The sequence below is a fragment of the Rhinoderma darwinii genome, chromosome 10 (genome assembly GCF_050947455.1).
Source record: "Rhinoderma darwinii isolate aRhiDar2 chromosome 10, aRhiDar2.hap1, whole genome shotgun sequence".
NCBI classification, from domain to species: domain Eukaryota; kingdom Metazoa; phylum Chordata; class Amphibia; order Anura; family Rhinodermatidae; genus Rhinoderma; species Rhinoderma darwinii.
In genome coordinates, this window is record NC_134696.1 from 94,592,284 (window position 1) to 94,602,183 (window position 9,900).

Below are 9,900 nucleotides of genomic sequence, written 5' to 3' on the forward strand. Positions count from 1 at the left end.
TCTCGAGAACACGGCTGTGTCTGCACTGCCAGAAGCTGGGCGTTGTGAAGAGAAGTGGATGATACTTCTCGTCAGAACGCCCAGCTAGTAAAAGAAGTAAAAACGCCCCGATGTACGCACATAATACACGCCCACTTGGACTTTTACTTTTAAACACACCCACTTGGACTTTTGCAAGCCTCATTTGCATAACTACAAAAATGGTCATAACTTGGCCAAAAATGCTCGTTTTTTAAAAAATAAAAACGTTACTGTAATCTACATTGCAGCGCCGATCTGCTGCAATAGCAGATAGGGGTTGCAAAATCTGGTGACAGAGCCTCTTTAAGTATCGGGTGAATATCAAGGGTTGAGTAGATTTGGTGAATTTTTTAATTTAAAATAAGGGTATCTCAAACCATGGCGGCAGTAATGCAATGATCAGAGGAGGACAAGAATTTGTTAACTCTTTCATGCACTCGTTTATCTGTAGTATCGACTATTTTATCCGATGATAATAATAATAAAATACTTTACTATTTCTAAAAATATATGAGGAAATCATGGCTTTGCTCTTGTGTCTGGTAGTAATATGGTATTAATGCTTGGCTTATTTACTAAATATATCAGCAGTTCTGACCATAATATCCTCTGGCAACAACAAAGAAAAATAATACAAAAAGAATAAAAGCAAAACAAGTCTTCTGTAGATGTACCTGGAGGCATCCATGTTGTCTAGCCTTCCTTCTCATAGACGTGTTGTGATGAGGATAACCTCTGGCTGAGAGGCAGATTGATGCAGCAGGAACCCTCCCCTACTGTTCTGAAATGGAGAGCAGGCAAGTTAAGCCCTGCCTATTGAGATAATCTCTCCACGGCTAGTGAAAATGTAGGGCGTTAGAAGGAGATTGTTGTGTATTTTCTTAAAGATCTGTTCAAAGAGATCTTTGTTTCTTACGGGATCTTGTAGAAAGCTACAATGACAAATGGGGTTGGTCCCTCCCTTATTCATTTATAGGTGCTCCCCACAGTCGCGGAATACTTACCTCTCCACGGCCTCCTCTGGCTACTGCCGCATCCCTCCATCACTCACCACCACTCTCCTCTTGCCCCTCCCAGCACGTGCATGCTGACCCTCCTACTTTTAAAGGGACTGTGCGCACCTCATTATCCACCACCTGTCCCTGGTTTATTTATTGCCTGAGCAATTAGGTTCCTCCTAGCTTGCTAGAGACATCTTGCAGACGTTTGTTGGATTTCCTGTGTTCTAATCTCTGCCTGTATCTTTGACTATCCTTGCCTGCCGTCTGACCTGACCTCTTGCTTGTTGACCGTGATGAAACTCTGCTGCCTGCCCCAACCTAGCTCTATCAACCGTGAGTGGACATCTGCCACCTGCCCGGACATATGCTATACTTGACCTTGTATTCTGTCTGCTGTCTCTGTATCACGCCTGTCGCCAAGGGAGACTACTCTGTGGGTAGCGACCGACCTGAAGTTCCCCAGGAGCAAAGTCAAGATACCCATACAGGGTGAAAGGGTGAATACCTGGGGTTCCCATAGACTCCACTCCCCGGTTTAGCCCCAAGTCAAATCCCTTGGTGATACAGTTGTTTCACACCATCCTCTGTAGGCCCCGTGACAGTCTCGTTATCAACGGGCCCTGTGACAATAGGTTCAGTGTTCTTTTCAGCCATATATGCTTAATTTTCAAAATCATACTCATCCTTCCATAACTAATTGATCCACGGCAGGTCCTTCCATGTTCCACCAAGTGTGCATAGCAAAAACAAGAGAGACAGTATCAAGAGATAACTGGAGATTAAGGAAGGAGAGTAGGTTGGATGACCGGGTGACTATATATAGTCCTCGACTGCCTGTAAAATGGTTGACTATGATGGAAACATCCTGCCTCGAGTAGGAAAGCAGCACTGGAGCACAAACAGCTGCTTGTGGGGCTCCAAAGCAAAGATCAAACTGGGCCTCCCATAATGTAGTTGGATTTTACCACCCAGGAAAATGGGCCTATTTTTTGTTTCCGCCTCCATGCTTTTTCCATGACCTTTGAAGATATTCCCCACCCTTGTTTGATGGACTGGGGTGTCCTGCACAGGTCCTTATGGAAAAATAGCCATCTCTACTTTAGTAGCTTTGTCATTTTTTAAATTAGGATTTGTTTTACATTTTAGAGAGTTGAGGGAATGTATATTTATGAATATCCTACCGATTCCTCTGTATAACCAGTAGGACCTCACCTTTATTCAGCAGTAAAATCAATATACATCCCCTTCTCTGTTGACTGCACCGCTCTATGTAAAATAAGGGCAATGTTCTGTTCGGAAGTCAAGGTTTTAAGAATGGCTCAGTCTTTGCCCGCTTTAAATCACCTGCAGAATCAATCAAGGGTCTCTACTAATGACTACTCTGTATGCATAAATGCACTGACCGAGCCGGAATGATTGGTGGATTTTGGGTTGGATAATTTCCAGGAAGCAATGTACCATGTCTTCTAAGATTGTATTGCTGGCACCTAGCCTCTGTAAAGCTGACAAGGTGCCAATGTCAAGGAACATGAGGCTGGCACAAACATAAAGCCAAAATAGTATGAAGGGAGGAGTCAAAATGAAAGAGGGCGGGGAAAGGGAAAGAAATGCAAATATTTCGAGCAGTAGCTCCAGACCACTTTTTAGCTCAAGAGCCACATGCGGGCATTATAGTTTCACAGTATGGAAGTAAGGCTTACGCCAAACCTTTTTATAGGGCCCCATTGTATGCCAGGCTGGTATGTGTCGGCATATCTTTTTTCTTTCTGTGTGGAATAGCATAGTCAACTATGCTATTTAATACAGAGGCTTCCAGTAAAAAAAAAAACTATGCCGCACAGTATGGACCCTATGGGCAATGTATGCCACTGTATGCCTGTACAGTGGCACATGTCGGAGACTTCCATTGGACATATACGTCGGGAAATACTCCTAATCTATACCCCCGACAGAAAGCTCAAATGCAGTGTGAATAGAGCCTAATACATGACTGCATCTCTAAAGCCAATAGTAACATTTGTCAGTAGACTGGGCACCACATAGAAGTGCCGGAGAACCAGAAGCCACTGGTTGGAAAACAATGGTTTATAAATGGTTTATAAATGTGGCTGGTTTTGGGAATAAGAAGGGCATCAAAAGTTTCATTAGACCAGTTAGGTCAATGAAGTCACAATAGATTTTAGGTAGGCAACCAGTAGATCAGTTGGACATGATCAGGGCAGGTTATCAGTCCCTGGATGAAATGAGTAATGTTTCCATTCACTGACAGCAAAGTTTTCTGAAAGACATGTAGATGCTGAATGTGTAGAAAATAGTAATACCTAGTACATCAAAATAGCTCTAGCCACAGTGCTAATCACATTGCCCCCTGTGCCAACCATACTGCATCAAGTTATCCAGAGTGCCTTTAGTGCCAGTCACGGGGCATCTAGTCAGCCACAGTGTTCCCAAAAACAGTCACAGTGCACCTAGAAACATAAACGGTGTCCCTAGTGCCAACCACACTGTATCCAGTCACCCTTAGTGTCCTGAGGATGACACTAATGCCACACCCCACTTGTAGATAGTGCCACACACACTCCCCCCTTGTAGCTAGTGCCACACCCCCCCTTTATAGATAGTGCAACACTCTTCCCGCTGTAGATAGTGCCCGGGTACCACCCAAACAAACAAAAAAAAAGTATACTTACCTAGCCCCATTCCCACGAAGAACGGAGCTCCACAGGCTCCTCATTCCTGCAGCCTACTAGGCATTGAGACGGGATCCTTGCGTAGGCTGGTGCGATCCAGTGACATCATCACCCCAGAATGCACAGGGATCCTGTCCCTGTATCTTATGGGCTGCAGACCTAACGTGGCCTCTGGCCTAGTGGATGGCAGAGCAGGGAGCAGATCGTTTCCTGCTCTGCCATAGTATTCAATTGTATCTGCGTCCAGGATGGATATGGCAGTTGCCAGGACAGTAATTTGCTGGGATTATCTCTGTAAATTTGGGACAATCCCAGAAAATTGGGAACTGTTGGCAACTATGGATCAACCTATTTGTTCTTGCCGTATTCTATATCCGTCCTACTTGTGTAGTTCAACCTCTTCACTGGAGAGAATCCGTGTCGGCCGTTGTCTTTGTTTATCTTGGCTGTAGGCAGACAAAATGATCCACAACAAGAAAACCTGTTTTGGCCTTTGCTACTTACCCTCTTAACCATCCCCTCCCTGTTCCTGCTCTCTGTTCCTCAGCATGAGGCTTGCAAAAAAAACAGCTTGAATTTTTTTTTTAACCTTATTTCAAGTCGATGGACCAAAACACTGACCTTCCCAAATAAATGTTACTGAGGATCTTCTGCGTTGTGCGGCCCTTCATCTTGGATTATTCATTATTCTTCAGAGTTTAATGAGTGTCCGACCACATCAATTATTCCAGGTTTTGGTATGAGTTATGTTATGTGGTAAAATCCACAGGTGGTCACATCTCCATCACTTCCATCTGTGTTTACACGGCAGCGGCATCGCTATGGGTAGGTTTGCATAGCAACCTGTTAAATTCAAGTCTCATTTGTAAAATGAAATACTCTAGTTCTTATATTTAAAGGGGAAATTTCCCAGACTCTCAGAAGTGGTGGCAAACCTCATGGGCATTGCATCCTCTTTAAAAGATATTCACATCTTCCCGTTACTGCAGTCCTGAGCGCCACCACGGACAACATCCTGATGCCGGAATGACGGATGGACTGCAGGAACGGGGAGAGGACAATATTTGCCTGTCTGGTCTTGGTCTGGTTCTGGTCTGGGGTCTGTACTTTTTTTAGGGGGTCTGGTCTGCAATCTGTATTTCTTTATGATGTCTGGTCTGGGGTCTGGTTTTATTTCTAGGGTTTCTGGTCTGGGGTGTATTTTTCCTTAGGGATCTGGTCTAGTGTCTGTATTTCTTTAGTGGACCTATTTTTCTTTAGGGGGGTCTTGTATTGGGTCTTCTTCAGGGGGTCTGGTCTGGGGTCTGTATTACTTTAGGGGGTTCTGGTCGGGGTCTGTATTACTTTAGGAGGTCTGGTCTGTGGTATATTTAGGGGGTCTGTGTTTGTTTAGGATATCTGGGATCTATGTTCCTTTTGGGGTGTGATGATAAGGCTATGTTCACACAGAGTTTTTTGACGAGTTTTTTGACGCGGAAACCGCGCCGCAAAACTCGTCAAAAACGGCCCGAAAATGCCTCCCATTGATTTCAATGAGAGGCGTCTTTGAGAGAGAAGGGACATGCCCTATCTTCGGGCGTTTATGCCTCTGACCTCCCATTGACATCAATTTCGCACGTTTCGGCAAAGCGGTCAATAACCGAGGTCGGGGAACTCGACCTCCGCGGGAGTTCCCACCGTGCCTGTTTGTGTCAAAGGAATCTGTGGACACACAGGTCCCGCCTTCTATAGTGCCGCCACGGGTCACAGAGACGCCACTCTCTACCACACGGCTTATCCCGATGTCATTATTTACCCATGTCACCGGGTTGCACCAGATTCCTTTGTGGAGGACGCCCTCCTACCGCTTCTACACTTACGCGGGTCGTTGCGGAGGCACTGCTACCTTTCACACATGGACACCCTCGGAGGTACTCTGGCAACAGTCCGAGTACCTTAGGCACAATTATTTAAGGGGGTATTGTAAAGTAAGTAGATAGTCCAAAGTCCATGCAAATCAGTCCATTGAATAAGATGAATACCGCCCCTTTAAGACCGCTATGCACCGGCTATAACATAAACTTACCTTGCTTGTAACTTGTATATTTATAACCAGGAAATATTACGTCAAAAATGACTGTTCACTCCAATTACCACCAGGAGTGGAGGGACGACCAGACTTCACTTGATAATTATATTCTGGATATAATTTATTCAGACCTTATTCTCAGGTCCCTCTGACTTGTGTGGTGTTCGAGTCCCAGACACTCGGCCGGACACTCTAATGTTCAGCTTCTCTCTACCTATTGTCACTCTAACTCCCTCCACTGTCATTACCTCACACTTTCCCGCCTTTTTCTAACTCCACCCCTTCTCTCTCTCTCTAACCTCTTTCTATCCAGATGCTGCACCAATCACCTTGACCAGTGTGGTCACCTGATCTGTGCACTAATACAGGGCTCAATTGGTTGCTAGGGAAACTCCCGCCCACTGGGAAGACATAGCAAAACAGGAGGATACAAACAACCAAGACGGACACCGGGGACACAAGAGGGTGAGAGAGCAAAACACGCAACCATTTACAATACCTGGTGGGTGACCAGGAAACTCCCCACACTTTCCACATGCACCATATTTATATGGGCCTCAACAGTGTTGTTGCCCATAGCAACTAATCAGATTCAGAGCTCACTGTTTACATCTCAACTATATGGAAATGTCCCTTTTATGCAAATTTGCGTAGGCCCCACCTCTGTGCAGTCCTGTTCGTATAACACACCTGCGAAAAACAGGACTTTTGGGAGATATAATATTATGAGTGGGGAGGGGGTTAACAGCTAAACCCATCCATAATTACTGGCCAAAAGTTACAGCCACCATTGCTGCTTGTATCATGTGACTGCATATTTGTCTGTGTCTGCATACATGGGTAATAATATGTGGAGCTGTTTCCCATAACAACCAATCAGGTTGCTGCTTTCATTTTCCAAAGGACCTTTGAGAAATGAAAGCCTGAATCTGATTGGTTGCTATGGACAACTGCTCCACTTTTCCCTTGCACTAGTTTTGATAAATCTCTGCATTGCGTCCTTATAGTAGGAATAATTTGTTATTGTTATAAAGACTTAGCTCATAATGTAACTCTTCTAAATTTTAGACAAGGTGTCTCTAAACTGATACAGATCGATGCAGATTAGCTGAATGTGTATTATTTGTGGAGGGTCATAGATATAGGGGGTGCAGACGGGGCGTAGCTAAAGGCACATGGGATCCAGTGCAAAATTCTCAGCTTGCCCCCCCTTCCACTCAACTTCTCTTCATGACGAACCCCGACCCGCATGTAGCTTTCAGCTGCATTGCTGGGTCTCTTAAGATCAGGGGCATAAGCCACAAGATTTGTATATTTTGTCCCAACCCCATCCCCGCATAAAATTATAATTATGTATCATAGACAGCATATCTATAAGCATACCTCCCAACCATCCCGGATTCAGCGGGACAGTCACGGATTCCGGGCAGTGTCCCGCTGTCCCAGGCTGCCGGGGTTATGTCCCGCTGTCAATTGTATCTGCGTTCAGTTCCCTGCTTCAGAATTAGTTCAGAGCAGAGAAGCAGAGGGAGCTCCTCTGCTCGCCAAGGACTCCCCGGGCACAGTGCTACTTTAAGCGCTGTGCTCGGGGAAGCCCTTGACGTCACTGTCCATATATGGACAGTGACGTCAGTGGCTACTCCTTGAGCGGAAACCCCGTTGCCGGTGATCTGGCTGTGGATTCCGCTCCTAGAGCGAGTCTCAATGGCGCTATCTACAGGGGTGGCAGTGCTATCTTCAAGGGGGGTATGGCACTATCTATATGGACACTGTGGCACTATATTGGGGCACTATCTACATTGGACACTGTGGTACTATTTACATGGGCACTGTTTCACTATCTACAAGGACACTGGCACTAGGGGCAGCTAAGGGGGCATAATACAGTATAAGGGCATCTAGGGGGCATTATACTGTATTGGGGCAGCTATGGGGCAATATACTGTATGGGGCAGCTATGGGGGCCTTATGCTGCATGGGGGCAGCTATGGGGTACTATGCTGTATGGGGGAATTTGGGCATTATACGGCATGGGAGCATCTGTATGAGCATTATACTGCATGGGAGAATCTGTGTGGGCATTATACTGTATGGGGCAGCTATGGGGGCATTATACTGTATGTGGGCATCTGTGTGGGCATTATACTGAATGGGGCAGCTATGGGAGCCTTATGCTGCATGGGGGCAGCTATGGGGTACTATGCTGTATGGGGGAATTTGGTCATTATACGGCATGGGAGCATCTGTGTGGGCATTATACTGTATGGGGGCATCTGTGTTGGCTTTATACTGTATGGGTGCATCTATGGGGCAGTATACTGTATGGTGGCATTTATGGGGGCATTATACTTTATGGTGGCAGCTATGGGGGCATTATACTGTAGGGTGGCACTTATGGGGGCATTATACTGTGTGGGGGCAGCTATTTGGTATTATGCTGTGTGGGAGGCACTATAGGAGCATGATACTGTGTGGGCTGAACCAGGTGTGTATGGGCGGGGATTGGGTGGGATTAGAGGCGTGGCTTAAAAAAATTGACACAAAGTTGTCCCTCTTTGTGATACTTGGTAGTTGGGAGGTATGTCTATAATACTAGGACCCTTATAGCTATGCCACTAGATAGGATTAGATACAGCTGCTCAGCAGACAGTATCACACATGATAGGCTTAGATACAGGGCCTCAGCAGACAGTATCACATATGATAGGCTTAGGTACAGGGCCTCAGCAGACAGTATCACATATGATAAGCTTAGATACAGGGACTCAGCAGACAGTATCACACATGATAGGCTTAGATACAGGGACTCAGCAGACAGTATCACACATGATAGGCTTAGCTTGAGCGGTTCTGCAGACAGTATTTAAATACTTACCCTCCGCGCTCCTGAGTCGGGTCCTCTTCAGCTCCGGCTGCAGTGCTGGGTCCTGACGATGTTAATTGACAGGACATTATGTGCATCACGCATTACTGAATGGTGTCAGTACCCAGCGCTGTGCCAGGTGCTGAAGAGGACCTGACTCAGGAGCGAGGAGGGTAATTGTATGGAGGAGTTACTGTAGTTACTACAGTAACTCTTGAGAGACGTGGTGCGGGGGCCATGGGTCCCTCTGGCCTCAAGGCCTGGTCGTAACTGCGACCCCTATAGCTATGCCACTGGGTGCAGAGGTAGCAGTTGCCCCTCTACCACATAAGAAGACACCAGTATTATAAATGCCATGTGGCAGGTGCGGGGTCCTGTTACCGATTTTAGTGCCCAGGACTGAGGTTCAGGTTACGCCTTTGGTATTGTGATCACCTTCTCAATTAAGATAATGCAGTCGGTTAATCTGCACGTCTTTGAAAACCATAGATAACATGTTTTGCTATTACTCTGACAAACTCAGCTCTGCTACATCTGACAACTCTACTTGATCTGTATTCTTCTTATACAACTAGAACTACTGTGCCTGAAAGGTCCAAGAATGTCGATCTGGTGTCTCATATGCCAGAGGCCGGACAGATATACTCGTGGCAGACCTTGACATTTACCGTAGTGATTCCGCCCTGAATGATCCCCCATATTTTCAGGCTTTTCAGAATAATTTCATTCACACTGGGATATTTGCAGAGTACAATGCACAAAGGCAGCAGACAAGGCACGAGCGCCCTCCTACACACCTCCGACACCCACCTGCAGGAGGGCAATGCCTGCAGATTGATCATTTGTCTTCGGTTAACCCATTTTCTGCCAAATCCTTGGAGGTTATCATTAACTATCTGTCTCCTTCTATGTAGAGGTGCATGGTCATAGATATAGACAGGTTCACATCAAATTTAATTTATTCTTCCAATACCGATTCCAACAGATACCGTAAAAAAAATCTATTTATAAAAAATTGTGTTTTAACTTAAAGGCTCTTTGGAGGAGCCAGTTTTTCCATTCATTATATAGACGGTCAGCCAGTTCTCCGTGATCAACTCATCGCTAGGTGACCTGTATTGGTTTTGGGCTACCCCATATAAAGCAGCACTAGCATTTACTTAAGGAAGGGCATCTCCACGCTCTTAGGCCCCCTGCACACGTCAGTAGCCGTAATTCCAGTCCGTGCTTACAGCTACGGCTGGCCGCGGGCAGTCA

General features: G+C 45.8%; 1 protein-coding gene across 7 annotated transcripts in view; it reads right to left on the minus strand.

The window, feature by feature from the left end:
- Positions 1-6,132, minus strand: part of LOC142662235 (guanylate-binding protein 2-like) — a 160,195-nt gene extending 154,063 nt beyond the window's left edge. For 5 of the 7 annotated variants that reach the window (XM_075840343.1, XM_075840344.1, XM_075840337.1 and 2 more), the window contains exons 1-2: positions 1,026-1,090; positions 696-802 (exon numbers count right to left, since the gene is read on the minus strand). The gene's annotated coding sequence lies outside the window, so the exon portion shown is untranslated. Of the gene's footprint in view, positions 1-695; positions 933-1,025; positions 1,091-5,777 lie in introns of those variants that run through there. The other 2 variants (XM_075840342.1, XM_075840339.1) reach the window with 2 other exon arrangements.
- Positions 6,133-9,900: the final 3,768 nt, after the last annotated feature.